The sequence below is a fragment of the Ixodes scapularis genome, unplaced genomic scaffold, assembly GCF_016920785.2.
Source record: "Ixodes scapularis isolate PalLabHiFi unplaced genomic scaffold, ASM1692078v2 ptg000320l_1___fragment_1__unscaffolded, whole genome shotgun sequence".
NCBI lineage: Eukaryota > Metazoa > Arthropoda > Arachnida > Ixodida > Ixodidae > Ixodes > Ixodes scapularis.
The window spans coordinates 1276964-1296638 of NW_024609961.1; the positions used below are offsets into that span (position 1 = coordinate 1276964).

At 45.7% G+C, this 19675-nt stretch overlaps 1 pseudogene; it reads right to left on the reverse strand.

Moving 5' to 3' along the window:
- LOC120842794 overlaps positions 1 to 19675 on the reverse strand; it is a 133808-nt pseudogene that overhangs the window by 102207 nt on the left and 11926 nt on the right.

A 19675-nucleotide genomic window follows, 5' to 3' on the forward strand; every position in this document is an offset into this window, starting at 1 on the left:
CTCTTGGTTCACTAGTGAGCAACTGCACGAGAGCCACGCTCTAGAAATGCCCCAGTCTCGTGTTTTTATGTTGCCAATGCGCATCGGCAAGCTTCAGTGACCGCAGCCAAGGAGACTTTGCTCACCTACTTCAATGTGCTGCCAACAGATGGCGCAATGTGACTAACGCAAGGATGCGGCAGCTCGACCGACCATCTCCGTATTCGCGACTCCAGCAAAACGGATGCCACCAAGCGGGAAAACCGGCAACCAGCCGGACCAGGTCGCTTTGCGCCCCTCCGCGTCTCTGGTGGCTTTCGCTGACACGTGTTGTCGGCACGGTGGCAAACAATGTAATTTGATGAAGGTCCAAAAATTTCTTAAGCTTTCCTGAGTGTTCATTAGTGTGGTGAAGCCTCCGCAGATTGTTTCCTTCCATTACGTGTTTGAGAGCCTTTTTACTCCAGAACACATGGTCACGTGCTTTCGATTTCTGGGCACAGAAAAACGTTTTGATTTCTTGTCTGTCTCGAATCACATTCAAAGTGACGACTACTTGGTAACTGATAAGTGGTTTCTTTATAAGGATGTAAAACAGTGGACTGAGGACCACAGGTGAGGCGTTTCACTGGAGGGAACACCAATGTTGCAGTCAAGTGAATGGGAAGGTTCGATAGCTGCTTTTCTCGAGTTTGGTTGTGTTCGGTTAGCTTCAAGTTTAAAGCTAACCGAACACAACCAAATTGTCTACTAAAACCACGACCCAGATTGGCGACCCCTGCCGGGAAACTCGGGCATATCTTTGGCGCCTGGGGGAGGTGGGTACCCATCGTCGATGCCTTGCCATTCACAAAGCAGTCGTCTGCGTTTAAGGACTTGTAGGTTTTAAGTTGGTCTCAGGTACTAGGTGCAGGTGGCTTAAATAGGTAGTAGTGAAGATGTGCCGACGATACCTTTGGCAGGTTTGCCATATCTTTGAGAAACAAGTGCTTTCTTTTTACCCATGGTATCAGGAAGGCGTGCCGATCCCGTATAGGCGCTCGGCAGGGTTCCAGAGTTGTTGTTGCTTGGGGGTTTTATGGCGCAACAGCTACGGAGGCCATACTGTGCCAAACAAAATTAAAAAAGAAAACAAGCTGTTATTGTTAATGTGCTACAAAATAACAATTGGCTCTGCAGGACTAGATCTGATTAATAAAACCTGTGCTAGTAATAGAAGACAACACAGGCTCAAATCGGGATGAGGCGATATTCACCCAGTAAAAGAGCAGGATGGAATGGGATTTGGAAGTGAAACAATTCAGAAAAGTGAGTACAACGTTCATTGTCCAAAGCTGAACAGAGCCACAAGATATGCATGACGGTGAGCGTATCCCCACAATGCTCACACACTGGAGCATCTTACCCACTAAGAAGATATTTGTGCGATAACTAAGAATGACCGATTCGAAGAAGCAGGGTTCCAGAGCACCACCGTGGTAAAATGAGGCAACACTGGGACGGCTAAAATCGGCAGCGCCGCCGGCGTACCCTTGCGAGATTACGTTATCACCAACTCTGAGCGTTGTGTAATCGCGCGCTACATTACCGACTGTTGAATCTATCAAACGTTAAATATATAAATGTGCATGTAGGCGTGGTTCTAGCATTAGGGAGTTTTAGTAGGTGCCTTCCACAATAGACTGAGACAACCCAAAACAGGAACTAGCAGAACAAAGTTGAACATTCTGATATTACGGCCAAGTATAAGTGAAAGCAAGTAGACAAGGGCAGTTGCTTCTTTTTTCTTTTACATTGTTTCCGCATTCCACAAACTTATAAAAGCGAAGACTTTGTCGAGCTCCCCTCCTCTACAAAAATGGAACTAAAAGCGCCCCCTTCCCCTTCCCTCACCTTCACCCTCACCTACCCTTTCTTTTCCAGGTGATCTTTTCCCACATGAATAGCTGACCTCACTTCTGGGATCAGCTTGTTTCCAGTCCCCTCATCGTCGTGTTGAAGAAAATTATGCTGTCCGAGGAATGTGTCTTTCGTGCAAGCTGGCAGTAGTTTGGACGGTGTCGCACGCAGTTACTCGTCGCAAGCTGATACTCAATCTCGTCAATTGAATATGCTGTGCTCTTTTACATAGAACACAAATAAACGCCACATGAGTAACCTGTACTCGTGGGGTAAGTATACCTACATCTTTTTTTTATTTCTCGAGTAGACTGTGTGCTCGCAGCGGGGATGAAGTTAGAACCGCATAGACACGGGTCGAAATAGAGCTACCATCTTGGGCAGATCACGCTAAAGGCACAAACGACAGTCCGCTCCACGACCGGAGAAGCGGAGAAAACGCTCACTTTGATTTTCAGTAACTACGATCAAACATCCTAAAAACATTGTTCGATCAAGATGTGTCCTTGAAGCAGGGAGCAATGAGAGTGTTAAAACACTGATCTGACTCTAGGGTCATCGCATTGAGTCCAAAGACAATGCCAGGCTTCGAGCGCATTAATTCGAAATATAGAAAGAAATACCGCATTTAGAAATCCATCTCAAGTCAGGTAATGTGAACAGAATGCTATGTTACACCTTTTACGGAATTTATTTATCTCCGACGGCGTTGTATTTTCCACGTTCTCGACGGGAACCTGTGGAGCTACACGCCTGCTAAGCTTCCAAGGTTGCGACAGTCCGGTAAGCAACAGTGCCTGCAGCTTCGAAGTTTGATCTTCCGCGACATCCGACAGCAATGTCCAAAATAAAAGACCAAAAATGCACGAATCAACACCTTCAAATTGATGCGTGAACAGCCCCATGAGCAAGCAGGCTGGCAAAGGGGCCTTCCCAGTGTTGCAAATGCAGTGATGTGATTGGCTTAAGCCGTTTTGGAGCACCTTTTGGAGCAGCCAAAACAGTGGTTTGGAGCAGCAGAAAGTGGCTTTTGGAACAGATTTTTTTTATAAAAATAAAAAAAAAATGTTTTAAGTGCTGGACAAAGGAAGGGCACTTTGCTCGCCACAATAAACAAATTATTGTCAAGTTAGACGACCTGGGAGTCTTTCAAGTTGTTGACTGAGATGCCAATGACACAACATATTTTGCAATGCTTCAGTTAAATGACATATATATATATATATATGTACCCGCTATAGATAAATAAGAACCAAATTGCACATATTAAATTTATCTGAAAATGACCAGCTTAGCAGTAAATATGAAAGCATAAACTTCACTAGTTATATAATATAATAAATTGAAGCAGTATCCAACTGATGAAACACGTGACTACTGCAATACAATACGAAACTGTACACATGAAAAAGGTACAGTACGACTGGTGAGTGCTTTTCCTTTTGCTTGTTGAAACTTTCTGCAAGGCTGCTGCAATCCTCGCTTAGCTTTCGGCAAGTAATGAATGTCTACTTTCAATGTCTCCAAAGAGACGTTGAGACATCCCACAAGTGTACAGTGCTGTAGGCTTTGCCGAGCAATTCCAAAACGTCTCCCATTGTTACACTGGTTCCCGACATGCCAGATTTTCGTCAGCAAGCAAATGTAAAATAATGGATTGCAAACGTCCCAGCTGGTACCTCTGTCGTGCAATTATGTTTGCATGCACGTGAGGTGAGGGCAACTTCGGAAGCTTTCAGTTGCACGCGCTTCGTTATGCGAGCGGAGACGGCTGTTCGATCGAAACCGAAACTCTGCCACTCAGCTCCGTCGCCATCTGGTCCCCAAAATTGTATGCAAGATGTAACAATCCATCATAAAGAAAAAAAAGAACAGTCCAGCGGCGCGTGCTTGCCAGGCCAGTATGCGAGGCACAAGCTAATTTAAAAGGTTAAAAAGCGCAAACAAAACAAGGACAATAAAGCTAATAAAAAAAAAAACGAACCTGAGCGCATATAATGCGAGACATCGCGAGTCAGGGTCAAAAAGTTCTTGGAGTGCTTTGTGCAAGAACTGAACTCAAGATAAACAGGCGCGCTGTGCGGGTTCAGCGTGCAGACATTGACTTTTTTTGCTTCAGCTAACTAGTCTTAAACTTTCTTTTGCGACAGACTTTTCACGTACCGGGGTCCGTCTCAAAAGAAATCCCACCGAGAGAAACCTAGGTAAACAGTACTTCGACACAACAGTCTTTGAGCTAGAGGGATTTTTGTAGTAGCGTTTAATTTAAACAAGGACAGGATTGCTGATTACCCTGCAGCGGTCCTTACGTTTCATTTTAGAAAGCGCCATATCTGCAGCAATGTGTGGACGGGAACACCCGACGTCATAACCACGGTGACTGGTAGGAAGGTACCAAAAATAGTTTTGCCACGGCCGTTTCTTTCAGAAGCGAGTGCTTCAGATAACAAGTAACTTCCAATGCGCAAAAACGGGGTTTAGTTTTACAACATGACGGTATGGCTGGTACCCGGCAAGCTAGCGTCGGGGCATCCATATACGCTTGCATCTATCGTTAAAATATTTTCAAGAGGATGCGAGACGAGACCCACGAGAGCGCGAAATGAGGAACGGCGGGAAAAACCATGCGAGACCAGATGGACGATTGATGCAGCATACTTTCTGTCGGGCGGTCGCTTGCGCCACCTAGCTCACGCATGCTCAATTGCGGTACCCAGTTTAATTTCGGTTTTGAAAGGCGACCGAAATTGGTCCTTTGGCGCAGGCTTGGCGCAGATTACACATATTTCGGCAAAATGTACCAGGATGTAGCAGGGTTAGCCCCTTGGCGCAGTTTGGCGCAATTGGCGCAGCAATCACATCACTGCAAATGTCTTGAGCTAGATGGCACAAGGTGTCGCACCGAACTTGACTGCCCCGAGGTTATAACTAAATTTCAGGAGATACCACAGATAGTCCTAGGCGGTGAGACCTGTTAAGTACAGTAATCCCTTTTTATGACGAAGTCAACGGGATGGCAAAAGAATTCAACATAAGCGGTAATTCAATAAAGCAGTAGAGCCAAAAAAACAGTGCTAGCAGCCTTGAAGGTCGATGGGAACAGACTCCGGTACACTGACCATATATTTAGTCAAACAAACCTTGGTTATGAACATCTCGCGGCAGCTTTACCGAGTAAAAAAATAATAGAATTGTGAGAATATTCCAAATTTTTAATAGTTGTTCCGAATAATATGTTCTTCGATATTCGCTTCGATAAGAACAGCGCTATTCACATTTTTCGAACTGTTGATTACGGCGGGTTAGCCCCGTTGAGTGCGGTCCTTACCGAGCACCGGCGCACTACAGATAAGCAATATCCACAGAAGCGAGCTCCACGGGCATTGCTTTTCTGGACTGCATCGGTGAATATTGCAATGGCATGCTTGGAAGAAAAGCACACATTCAAAGTGGAATAGTGTACGCGTGCCAGCTATATTTGAAAATAAATCGAAACCTTTTGAATGTGTCTATCTACATTGCAGCAAAAGTTTTAAAATTAAACCGACTGTTATGCAAGTATATGTTGGACAGAAATGCCCTTACAACCTGCATTCATCATGCACAATCCATTCTTTTTTAACTCGAGGTTAAAGAAAGACTATTTTATATAGCAAGATTCGTAAATTCACTCGATTGGGCATAGTTGGCCATCTCTATAGGATTCTCTTTATGGCAAATTTGTCGTTTACTTGCCATCCCAAGACATCAGACCTTCTGAGGTCACAGTTCATAAATATACATAGATAGGTTAAACTTACATTATAAATGAACAAGTGGAACAACCTTCGCAAGTTTAGCTGGGTTTTCATCTAAACATGATGCAATGGTAGTGAAAGGCGTGGAAAAACTATTTGATATTCAAATCGAAAATATTTGGCCAAAACCACTATTCGCTTTGAACTCAAAATCCACTATTTGCACAGGACTAAAAGATAATTAGGTAGAGTTTGCCAATGATTTCATTCGGCCATCACATCTCCTCAAACTGCTCCAGGCACCGCGAAAACATTGTCACCGCCGCTGCATTACACATTGTTTCAAAGCAGCTGTAGGACGTTTCGCGTCCCCGCAGCAGTCGGCATTTCCCGAGGTGCTTCTCCAATGTCGCTACGTGTTAGCCCTGGCTGCACGCAAGGTCTACAGCCGCAGCATCCGTGGCAGGAGCAACAACGGGAATGCCGGTATCGACAAGCGCGAATGATTCAAAGTTATCCTCGGTGGCTTTGCCAACAAGCTTTCACACACCCCTCTAGGGATCGTTGCAGCTATGGGAAACGTGCACCGGCTCGGCAAGCATGCTCGAGAGAGAAAATCCAACAGTCGCAAAGCAGTTGACTATCTTTGATCTTCAGGTCGCAAGCATGCTTCTCGAACCCGTCTAATACCTTGCTTGTTCTGCAAAACGGTGGACAGTGTCGAAGAGCCAATGCCAGAATGTTGAATTATTTAGCGATTTCGGACTTGGGCCAGCCACTTTTCTCAACCTCACGGATCTAAGCGACATTCGGTAAACACTCCCAGTCTCCCGTACAAAGCACGTGTGCGTGCACTACGCCACGGAGCTCCCGAAGGGATGATGTCCCCCGGGCTCCATCGCTCCCTTGACCCGATTCCGACAGGAGTTGGGCAGTGTCGGCCGCGGGCGCCGTGAGTAGTGTCGGAACGTGGATGCTGTTCCCTGCCAGTGCCCGTGCGTCGGCGCATCGGCATCGGAAGCGGTGCTCTGCCCTCCGTCACCCGTTTACTCTATTTTCTTGTTTGCTGATTCCCCTCGGTGGAGAAGGGGCAGGGGACGCAAGGGTCTCCATGCACCCCAGTGCAGGGTTGCGTGCTTTCGCCACCTCTGCCTTCATAATAAGCATGGTCGGCCGCCGATATACTTAGAACAATCCGGTTTAAAATGTGTGCATTGCGATCGGGACAACGATGAACTTCGATAAAAGCAATAATTCGAAAGAAGCAATTTCATTCTAATGTGCACTACTCCCTGTGGGTCCTCAAGAACAATAGCCGACAAGAAACAACATCCTACCTCCCGAGAAGTTTGGTCATGGTTGTCTTTGCTTACCTCTGTACACCCTGTATTTCATGGCCACAACCACAACTCTCCACAGAATCAGCCATGTCATGCAAGTCAGTGATCGGTGTGCGCGACAGGTGGAAGGCAGAAAGCAAAGACTCACACTGATTTGGCAATCTGACGACCTGTCACTTTGTCCTGCCCCTTGCAAGTTCGTGAAGCACAATGCCTGAAGAACAAACAAAACGAAAAGTTTTGGGTAAATCGCCGAGTCTTTTAGTGGAACAGCAACGAGGGCGACACTCGTTAATACCAAGTTTGTTGCAGACGTTTAGACAGTCTACACAACACAGGTGTACGCTGCCTCCACTGCAGAGAGGCAATTTTGTTAGTGAGTGCGGCTGTTAATGGCCGACGTACAGCCTCGATTTTCTGCAGGGCAGATTATCCTCTTAGCGCTCCCCTCTCCTAAGCTGCAAAAAGAGCCAAGGTGGGGCAAGGTAAAAAGTGGAGAGGACATAGAAAAAGGGGAAAGCTAGAAGTGTATGTTGGCCTTTAAAGAGAAGCTCAAGCAGTACTGTATCCAAGGAAACACACTTAAATCGTCTTCATTTGACCTCCAGGATCTCTAATATTGAAATTATTTTTTAATTTGGTGCATGGAGGCAGCAGGCAGCAGAAAATCAGTTTCAAAGCACGGCTGAAGGCACTCCTTCCCAAAGCGTGACGTCACAAAAGGGGCTTTCAGAATCTCCATTCTCGCGCATCTTCTGCGCCTATCAAAGCTAGGCACGCGCACTCTTGCCATTTTTAAAATGGACAAGAAAAGATGCTGCGACTGGTGCCAGTGTGGGGGAATATACCTGGCAAGCTTGCGACTGCACGCGCGGCCCTCAAGCAAAACGCGCTTGTCGGCTGAGGGAACTCTTATGACGTAACAGCTGGTTGAAGGTTTTTCGTGTTTACTCACGTTTAGTTACTTCTTCGAAGAAAACAAACGTGATATTCTGATTCATGCAATAAAACTATGCTAGAATCAACCTCTAGCTCAATTTTTGAAAGAAGTGTTTCAGCTTGCCTTTAACGTGGCTATTTTTCAGCACAAAGGCTCACTGGTACCACGTCCCACATGTATCAAAATCCGCAGGAGCGGTGACTCAAAATCTTCAAAGTCTGCAGCATGGGCAGGGAAATATGAAACTTGCTCTCTGTTTGTACTCTCTCACCTGATATCACCTACAGAATAGGCGCAAAAAGCAATGAAGCCATACCCAAGATACATGCTTCTAAGAGCTTCCAAGTTAAACTTTTGTTTAACTGAGTTTAAATAAAAAGTGCCAAACACAAAACAGACAAATTACTTACTCACACGAGCAACGTCAAGCTCGCAAGGTGAGGTCGGCAGCAGAGTATGTTAGTTCAGTGCAGCCCATTACGAGGCCACGATGCACTCACACTAACCTAATGTCTAACATATGCACATTGAAAACACCTGGTTAAGAGCAGTGGTGCACTGGCCATTGCAAGGACGTCGAACACCAGCTCAAGGCAGACCAACTTCCCATCGCCTAGACCTCTGTGTAACACGCGTGCGCACATTCATAGCAATCACCAAGAAAGTCATTTCGAATTTCGAGATAAGGACAGTTAGGTGTCCTGAAGGAAAAGAGGTCTGTGTGACTGTGTCTATCGGAAGAGGTTAGAGCAATATCCTGGAACATGCCACCCCCCCCCCCCCCTTAATTTTGGTTTGATCTGCTACATTCTTTTAAACACCGAAAGCTAGCCCACTCCTAGTAACCGTGGTGTTCAGATCAATGATGACCTCGGCATAAATGCAGAAAGTTAGCTATGGCAGGATATAAGAGAACGTCGCTGACTGGGAAGCACAGTTACCTTGGCTGCACTGCTCCTCGCCGCAATAAGAAGTTTGGCAAGGGCACAATCTAAAAATAGCATTTCCTCCTTTTCAGCTTTTCTCGATTGCAGTTTTAAACTTAGCCCACTCCTTGTTTCCACCCAGGTGGGCTCTCTTTCGGGAATATTACGGTAATCAAGTTTAGTTGGTTCGCATCCTTGAATGCGCTGGACATCTTCGCTGCAGTTGCACCTCGACCAAATCCTTTCATACCGCCATCCCTTACCGGTGTATGAGCGAACTGCACGACACCAATGAAAGAAAAAAGGGAGAGACAAGCGAGCCCCAAGTTAGGTGTAAGAGGAGGCGTAGACACAACAGAAAAGGCTAGCAAAGCCGGGCACAAGCACGTGGAAGATGAGGAACCCACCTGTAGCTACGGAGACGTTGAGTGAGCCAATTAGATCGCTCGAGGCGGCCGGAGAGACGGACAACACGCTGTCGCAAACAGCCCCCAGCTCGCGATGCATGCCTTGGTTCTCGTTGCCTGGACAAAAAAGCGTGCATCGCCCTCAGTAATGCAGTCAAGAGTTTGAACTCAGGGTCGTCTCATTGCATTCTACCAAGTTGAAAATTCTAGCACTGTGTATGCAGGAAGTTAATTGCCAAATGCATTAAAAATTAAAAAATACAAGCGATACATTTTTAGATTGCCCTCATGCAATACAGTCAATGGCCCACATGAACCGAACCCTCTCTAAATAGATCGCAAAACTCAGCTTCACAAGTTACAATGCTGTAAATTAACTGCGAAAGCGCAAGTAGATTGCACTTTTTCTTTTTTTTTTTAATTTTCCCAATAAGAAGTTTCAAATGATAACAACTCTTTCTATTGAATAACAATAAAGGCAAAATCCTTTTTACATCAGGGAGAAAAAGATGTATGCTGTTGAGGTGCTCAGTTAGACAAAATACAAAATGGGACAAAAGACAGAAGGACTTGCAAGGTTTCAGCATTTTTCTTGCGTGTTTTGTTCCGACAGCCCACCACAACAGCCTTTGGCGTTAAAGCGGAAAAGCCTGAACTCTATCTCGGTCTCTAACAAAAACTGGGCTCTTAATTAAATGTTTCTATTACAAAAATTACCTGCTACAATATTTGTCTCAAAATAAATACACCTCCTAGCTGCACCATTCTGGTACAGTCCCGAACAAAAGAGATGCGACTAACGAAGCAAAAGCCTCTCGCACTTGTCACGCCACGCCAGCCCGTCGTGCACTTCGAGAGTACAGACGGTGCCAAGTGGCCGGCCTTTTCCGTAAATGATATACGCATTTATTCCCTTCAGTCTTCCCCCACATTCGGCGCTAACAGCAAAACTGACAATGCAGCACGCGCGTTTCAATTTCCCGGTGATGACGCATGAAAAAACAAGGCCAGCCTTACTTCGATATTAGAGTGACATAATGATTCTCCCAGTAGTGCGACTAATCAGTGTAGAATACTTTGATGCGCCATCATGCAGCATTCGAAATGTCTGCCCCATGTTGTCAACACGGCAAAGGAGCAACGATTAGCACCACATGTTGTGGTAAACAGAAAAAAATTGGAGCAAATTCTATTTGTCGTAAAAGCTGGCCAATCAGCACCATTACGAACCTCGAAGCGCATCACAGGCTGCGTGAGAGCTTCCACCGACGATCGTTGAGTAGGATGACAAGCGTAAGAGGCTTTTAGTTCGTCGTTAGAGTTTCTTTAGTTCAGGACTGCGAGCACCCCTAGCATGCAAAACCAACCAATTTTTTAGTCATTTTGACGCGGGTTCTCAGTCCATCTGGTCCGCGCAGTATACAGTAGCACGTCTTCCAGTCTACGAGTCACGTTCTTCTCATCAACGGCCGTGCCACAGAAAGGTAACTATACAAGTTGCCCTTTTGTATAAGCCACACAAGTTTGCACAGTCGGCACGGTGAAACTGCGCACGTGTAGAGTAGCGTTTGCGGGGCACAGACGAAGGCAATATGGCAGCCGAAGTTGAAGCCGGATATCAAAACTCTCAAAGGGTCATGTAGCTATGCATCGCTGTAAAAGACGCTGCACCGAGCAAAGGCAGCCGCAGACCTACACCGACATGCTACGGCAAACACTGTAAAGTTGTTCTGAACCACACCGCAATTGGCACGCGAAGCACCCACCAACAATGAGGATGTCGGGCTTGTCCGGCGGAGGAAGCACCCAGGGCAGATCGCTCCTCGGCCCTCCTTCAAATGGTCCGTCCTGCTTCACTCCAGCCGTGCCCACGACCCACCAGCCCTTTGCTTTGAGCACCTGCAAGTTTGTACCAAAAAAAAAGGAAAGAGTCCGACAACGACGCTGGTTGCGGCCGTTTACCCAACTGACCTAGCCGCCTGCGGTTTCATGTTTACCCACTGCCTTCCTACTAGGTGTCAGTAAAAAATTAAAGATTTGTTTCTTCTCTTTTCAGAATCGTTCAGCAGATTAGAATACCAGTGGCGTGGCAGTCTGAAACTGTAAGAGGACCTGGGAACAGGCAAGGTATGGAAAAGCCAATTTGTTTCCGAAAAATGAAAAGCAATTGCCAAAACAAATACTCCAAGCGATATTTTGACAGAAAAACATACGAGATCGAAGATTTCTCTGTTTATTTGGCTTTAGTTGTTGACATTGCTCACACACAAAAGATAGGAAACAGTTTCTTTTTACGAGAACATAGGCTACAGGCTTAGAAATCTTTGGCAAGCTCCATATTTCGTAAAAGGTGGCAACAAAATCAACATGTCGAATAACCTGAACTTCAAGGGGATGTCCAAAGAGTTGGGACTAGACACCATAAAGTGACACAGGAACTGACCTGCAGAAACTCTGCTGGAGTTTGCAACGAGTACAGGTCCATGACCTCAAGAGCCCCCGAGCTTGCCTTGCTCACGACAGGAGACAGGCGACAGCTGCACCAGGGACAATCCATTAAAACGCATTCCACGCACTCACGCAATGCTAGAAAGGCAGGCAAACTGCCCACTATTGTCCATTGTAGGTTCAGAATAGCAGGACACGCCCACCCCGTAAAAACTCTCTGCTCACCATGACTGCTGGTTTCGTCAACTACGCCGTTTTCTCCGCTAAAGTGGGAATGGGGGAGGGCTTTGTGGAGGAGCTTGCACCGCTATTCTTAACCTACAACGTGCCATTAAGGCAAAAAACATTGTATGGACATGCGCAGAGCAAAACTGTTTTAGGTATGCACGGGAAAAACAGTCAACTGTGCATTTCACTTGCTACAAACCTCATTCACTGTTGCATAGAGACTGGTATACAAATTGCTTTCGCAGAACTTGGCGGATTTTTATACTGCGCATAAAGGGTCTTACAGTACAGTAGACTCATTGTTGACGGTAAAACGAAATGGTCCGCAAATGCTGACAAGACGCAACAATGACTGCCACAATCGAGCTGAAGTGGATTCCTCCATCTACCGCAGAGACGCAGCCGAATACTGCAACGTATGTAGACGAGCGAGTCGGCACGTGTTGCGAGGAAAATAAAACAGCGCAAAACGAGACATGGGGACAAGTGGAAGAAATACACAGACACAGTTCTAGAAAACAGCAGTCTCATTACTGCTCCAAAACAGAATAGCATCCTCATGAACACCAACAGCGCTAAGAATGAGGACTAATAGAGGTGGACACGATAAGCACAGTTCACTTCTCCTAGTTTTCGTCCTTAGCACCCTTTGCATTCATAATGTTTAACCAACCAGACCACCAATTCATTTTGGAACATACACTACATTGCTGAAGTAAAATCTAAAAAAAAAGGCATTCCTCGAACACCACAGGGTTTATCTGATGGTCGCATAAAGGTATCGATCAGCCAATGCAAATGTTTCAAATGGCACCCGGCCTAAATAACGAACACAAATGCCACGAAGCCTCCTTGCACCTTTCAAGCAAAAGGGTGGCAAGGAAGTGAACCCACCTATCCGTCCTTGTCGTGAAGACCTTCTGCACCCCGAAGTAGTACGAGGACCTCAACACGCGCGGCACCAAAGTTCATCGGGTCCTGCAGCCACATCAAGATGTAAGCTGTCGTCGACACCTCTTAACTTACAAAGACGGACACTACACTTTAAGCCCGTTCACACATACATAACTCGGCACTTTAGACATGGCACAGACTTTGCGTTAAAGACCCAGCCTTGTCCTGTTCACACACACAATGCAGCACAAATTCGGTGCCGTGTCAGCGCTGGGATGGATGTGTGAACAGACATTTAGTCAGTCTTGGGTAAGTTACTTTTAAAAAGTAATTCGTTACAGTTACAGTTACTTTCAGAAAAAAGTAGCGAAGTTACCGTTACAGTTACTGCAACAATAGAGTAACTCGTTACAGTTACAGTTACTTTTAAAAAGTAACGACGTTACTTTTCAGTTACTTTTCTATAACACAAAAAAATATTAGAAAAAACTAGAAAACGCCTCTCACAACATTCTATTGCATAAAATTAAAAAGTATGCTTCTTACTTCATATTGTAACTTAGCAGCAGTTGCTTCTCGAAGTTAGTGTTTGAAAGTTTCCACGCCAGAGCAGTGGAGCAAATCAAAACACGAAACATGCGCAGTGCGAAGTCGTGGCGCTAATCAAAATACGAAACATTCGCAGTGCCCTCCGTGTGTATTGTTGTTTCACGGTTGATTCACCCGATTAAAAAGCGTTTGCACAGAAAAAAGAAAAAAAACACAACATAGATAGTGCTTCAAGACACTAAGATGTGAGTGTTCAGTCACAAAGTACAAGCGCGTGCTTAAAGATAACTAGATATTTTTTTCATAAAATCTACATGTGGCTTTATTCGGGTCGTGACTCGCGAGAAAGAACGTATTCACAACTTTGTGCAAGGCCGACTTGACACTCGAAATGTCGGAATGGACGATTTGGAAAGTGCAAGGAATGGCTAAATTGTACCTCATGCAGTGATATATTATTCGTAAAACACTGGAAAGTAACGGCAAAAGTAACGTCGTTACTTTCATCGTTACCCCAGAAAAAAGTAGTAGAACTACCGTTACAAGTTACATTTTTAAAAAGTAACTCGTTACAGTTACAAGTTACCAAAAAAGTAACGAAGTTACAGTAACGCGTTACTAGTAACGCTTTACTACTCAAGACTGCATTTAGTGCAAACATGACGTCGGCACTTTTTGAAAGATTTCTTCAAAATTGGAATCGTGGGCAGCGAGTTTCAGTGCTTGGGTTAGTACACAAAATGTGCTCTTCTTAGCCCACTACTAGTTTAGATGACAGCCTTGAGATTATAAATCAAACGAAAAATAGAGACTGCTTGTTTGCACTAACAGTGTCGGGGGGCGTACGTGGTGTGGTCTCGAAACGCAGTGGAAGCCGACTCACCTGAATCCTATCCATAAGGACCCAGAGACGATCGTTCAGGACCCCGCTGAAAGAAGCCACGCAACACTATATTAGCACACCCATGTTGACAGTATTCCTAACGCAAGAGTAACAACACAAAACAAAACACCTGAACGACCCTATAACTCTTTTTAGCAGCTTGCTGGAGTTTTGTTCGGACAAACAAGCCACACAGCTAGCTATCTTTGCTTTGTCCAAACTTCCCTCTCCTCAGCCGTCGTCTTACTCTGTACGGTGCAAACAAAGAAGTGCCCTGCCCCTTTGTCGTAGGCTTATTAAAATTTGTGCGGTTGCTTTTTTGATGAGCAAGGGGTTCTCAACCTTAGGGAAACCTCGTCTGCCTCGAATGTCGGTCATGGAACTTGTCTAGGCACTAGTGCAATAGAGGAGTTCAGAAGTCTAGAGGCTTTGTGAACAACAATGCATGCCTAACTTATATATGTGCATTATTGGGTGGCTGAGCTCTGTAGAAGTAGAGCTTAAACTGGAAAAAAACTTAGGAATGGGGACGGTCCAGGAAAGTTGGAACTTCGAGGAACCCATGAGGGAACTCCTGGGTTCATAGGAACCCGGTTTGGGAACCCACGCGATTGGCCATCGTAAATGAGCTGACAAGGCAAAATAGAAGAAAACCACAGGCAGCAACTTACATTGATAAAGATTAAACAAAACTGCCTTTTAGAAATAACACTGCCGCACTGTTCGGAAGCCGGGTCGCAAAACAAACGGGCATCTAACCTGGATTCAGATGCAGCCAGAAGCCTGTGGCCATCGGGCACTGGCAGCTGGGAGGCATCCAAGCAAATCCCCTGCATGACACGGAACGACGAGCAGGGTTCAGTTCTTTTGTCCACACGCGACATTTGCCCTCCATCGGGGCTACGTGCGATGTCCCAGTCACAATTACTTGTGGTGCATCGCAGCGTCGAGTCGGAAAAAAGTATCCTAACCTACGGTCACCGACAAGACGAGAACGGCATCTCATTCAGATGCCTGGCCTCCAGCACGCGCCCGTGGCCTTTCAATGTGCTTTTTCTGCATGTGCACGCTCGAGCCCCAAGAGATATTGAAGGTGTTCTCAAACACTTCTATATTGAGGAGTGCATAGGTGGCGCCACTGACTGGTGACAGTAGATGAAATATGGTCGGTGGCAACATCTACATAGACGAGAAATCCCTCCTCATCTCGGCATGAATGCAACGAGGCGGCGAAGAAGCCTACGGACCTTGTAAACGACAGTGGTTACACTTGGGAGTGCTTGGCTCATAGCTATGATTCAACTGATCTTCCGAAATAGTGTTTAAACTGGAGGAACACTTCACTTGCAAGCAGGGACAGCCGAGGAAACATTTATAGGCTCAGGGGACACTTGACAGTACTTTGGGGAACACCGGAATATCTAGGAACCCAGTTTTGAAACCCATGGTCTCGGCTGCCAGGAATGGCTAAACTGTGGCTCGCAAGCTAGCGTGCAGCTCTTCACGGGTCCCAATGCAGCTCTCTAGTAAACATATGCCCCTAGCAAGGGCAGAAGGAAAGGGTTAAAGATTAAAAGGCAGCCTGCGTTCTGACATTATTGTGCCACGTACCATACGTACATCAGCCAGGGCGTTTGTTTCACGAATGGGAATGCACAATAAGGAGACGTAACGAGGAATTGCTTTATGAGCAGAATTTGCCGCAACCACTAACTGAAACCAAAGACACGAAAAAAAAAAGAACAGCCACGACTTTTTTTTTTAAAGTCCTTTTCCTGTGGTCCTTTGCATACGACCAACTGGCCACCCCTGGCCCGAGCGTAGCTCATTTGACGGCTCCACTCTAAACAAAACCAAAAGCACCCACTGCCCGACGCAGCGAGTCCTCCAACTCACCAGATGGGTTCTGTTCTCAGTGAGGTGGTCTAGATTGGCGAGGGAGGAGCGCCTGGGCGCCAGTCCTCGCTGCTCGGCGAGACCCAGTATCTCTGTCCAGAGCGACGACGCCCCGGGCCTTCCCGTGTCCTTCAGCTTGCTGCCCCGGACGTGCAGGGAGAACAGCTCCCGCCTGCCCGTCTTCAGCACCAGCAGCACCGGGTGCAGACCAAACACCACTTCTCCGGTCACCCTGGGAGGCCTCGCGGACTTCTTGTAGACCGCCTGGTGTCTGAGGGAGAAGCACGAGTACAGAGTACCAGGTTAGGAGGACCCCCAGTCAACCACTGAAAGCCCTCGGTACGTCGTACCACGGTGCCACGGAAACACGGACGCGTAGGCAGAATACACAGACACAGTGTTGCATTCCTTATGCTTGTCCCCGTGTACTTTTTGCACCATCCTATGTTCCCTGTAACATGCACCGACACGCCTATCTAGAAACAACCACTAAGTTAAAAAAAAGAGTTGCTGATTGGAGTTCTGAAACTTTCTACCTTTCGTATACAAACATCTGGACATCGGTGGCCGACCATAGAACCGAGGAATTTGTTGATATAGCTTTACACTGAAGCATTACCTGTTGTCAGATACAAATGTTAAGTCACCAAGCACAAAAAGCCGCATTTTCGTACACCAGGTAGACTTCACGCAAAAAGTGAGACAAGGGTACATGGAATGACAGAATGAGCCCTTCATGCCCTCATTCCGCACCTACGCGATGGCGACCTTTCAGATTGGCTTTTCCGTGTCTTGGCATGAAGCATGTAATAAAATTATGCAGACTTGTAGCAATTAATGGCAAACGGCATATCCATATTTTGCAGAAGATGTGACTACACAGCTGGCCATTTACTACTTTAAAAAGAGTGATGCTATACACACAACATCGTAAAGCTTGACTGGAAATGGCTTTACGCACGAGGAGGAGAGCTCATGCCATTTGGGTCGTCTTTTTTGGAGGCGCAGTTGGGGATGGCACGTGTATCACTGGGGTGCGTGTTAACCCACCCAAACCCTCCCTTTACGCCACTTCCCGGCGACAGTCTGCGGATGGCTCACTAAAAAAATATTAACCCACTTGTACATGCCGCTTCGTGGCATCCTGCCAGCAACCGAAGTCCCACTGTGCCCCATTGCACCTCGGGAAAGGGAGTCCCATACCATTTAGTTCAGCGGCGTTTCATCAACATTGTTCTTTACTCTGATACTTGTAAAAAAGAAACGTTGATAATATCACTAAATGTTTGACAAAAAAAAGTATGCCCGCCGCTTTCCGGATTTGATCCTGGATCCGCTGCATGCGAAGTGGCCACCTTACTACAAGGCTTTGCTGCAGTTTCACCAATCCGTTGTTGTTGTTTACGGGTTTTATGGCGCAAGAGCTCCGATGGCCATACTGCGCCAAACTAGGTAAGCTGAAAAACACTGGTAAAATTACATTCACTAGACTAGAATTTGGCTATAATTTATGTAAGATACCTGTAGTTTTGAGGAAAGCTAAAAGACGTTCAAGTGATATGAGAGGCTGCTCCCCTAGAAATAAGACAGGGTGAAATGGGATGTTGTACTTGAAAAACTCAGAGAAATAGATCTTGTATTGTTGTAAAAGGCCACGGCAAAGAAAGAGAACATGCAGAACAGATAAAGCTTCCCCACAGTGCTCGCATATCGGCGGTTCCTCACCTATAAGCAGGAATTGATGGGTTAGGAATGAATGGCCGATTCTCAGCCGGCACAGGAGCACTTCATGGAAACAATTTTTATTATACGAGGTTTCCCATGCACCAAGTTCTGGCTTGATGACATGAAGCTTATTGTTATCGGCTAACTTCCATTCAGATTGCCAAAGTTGCGAGAGTGAAAATTTTACGGACGCTTTAAGGTCTTGGTAAGGTATGCAGACATTCGATGGTAAAAGGTTCTGTGAAGAAGCAGCTAGTCTATCTGCAGCCTCGTTGACTGCGATGCCCACATGGCTCGGGATCCAGCAAAACTCAATGTCCTTCCCACCAGCGAGTCCCTGTTGAGCTCTGGCCCGTACAAGTCGAGTCAACTTATTCGTAGTTGGTGTGATAGAACATACTGCAGTAAGAACACTTTGAGAGTCTACAAATATAATGGCTTTCATCACTTTGTTCCTGATTATATAGTCAAGTGCTGCCAGAACACCATATAGTTCGGCAGTAAAAATGCTGGCGACATTGTGAAGTCGAGTAACATGGGTAAACGAATTTGAATAAACAGCTGAACCGACATACATTAAGGACTTGGCACCGTCAGTATAAAACTGGCGGTAATGTCTGTATTTTTCTTGCAGAGCTAAGAATTCCTGTTGTAGAATGAGTGGAGAAACATTATGTTTATTAAATTTTGTAAAATACCAATTGCAAGCTATTTGTTTCATATCCCATGGGGCAGTATGATATGCACTTTCTAGGAAATGGACACCCTCACGTGGCAGGTTAAGGGAGAGACGGAGACTCTCAAAACGAAGGCTCAAGGGTCGAATAAAAATTGGTTTATGCTCGAAAGTACGATAAAACTTAGACTCTCGAATACTATTGTGGGCTGGATGGCTGGGTTCTGATAACACCTTGTAGGCATAAACCAGAATTGGATACTGCCGCCTTTTTTCCAATGACATTTCATTGGAGTCAGCATACAAGCTTAAAATAGGAGATGTTCTGAAAGCACCCGTCGCAAGACGCAACCCAAGGTGATGCACAGGGTCAAGCATTTTTAAGGCAGACGGCCGAGCAGACGCGAACACAACAGACCCATAATCAAGGCGCAATCGTACAAGAGAGAAGTACAAACGAAGTAGACACCTCCTATCAGAACCCCAAGACTTGTGTGAGAGGACTTTGAGAATGTTCAATGTCTGCATACATTTCTGCTTTAGCCATTTGAGATGGGAGACAAAACTAAGCTTACTGTCAAATATCAATCCCAGAAACTTATGCTCAGTTCCAACTTCGATGGTATTTCCATTTCACATGAGAGAGGGCTCTAACCAGATACCCCGCCGTAAAGAAAATGGAACACAAATAGTTTTTTCTGGAGAAAACTTAAAACCATTCTCGTTAGCCCATTTAGTCATTTTATTTATGGCTAGTTGTAGCTGCCTTTCACAACTAGACATATTACATGATGCTACAGAAATTTGAATGTCATCTACGTATAATGAATATGATACTGAGGAAGGTATGACACGACAAAGAGAGTTAATTTTTATGGCGAAGAGGGTGACACTCAGTACTCCACCCTGAGGAACACCATTCTCCTGGAGAAAGCTGTTGGATACTGTTGTGCCTAACCGTACACGGAAGAAACGTCCACTAAGATAGTTTTTTATACAATGAAGTAATCTGCCGCGTACTCCATACATGAACAAGTCACGTAGGATGCCATGCCTCCAAGTGGTATCATAAGCCTTTTCCAAATCAAAAAACAAAAAAGACAGATACGCAATGCTGCCTATTCACAAATGCCTCTCGTACAACAGTC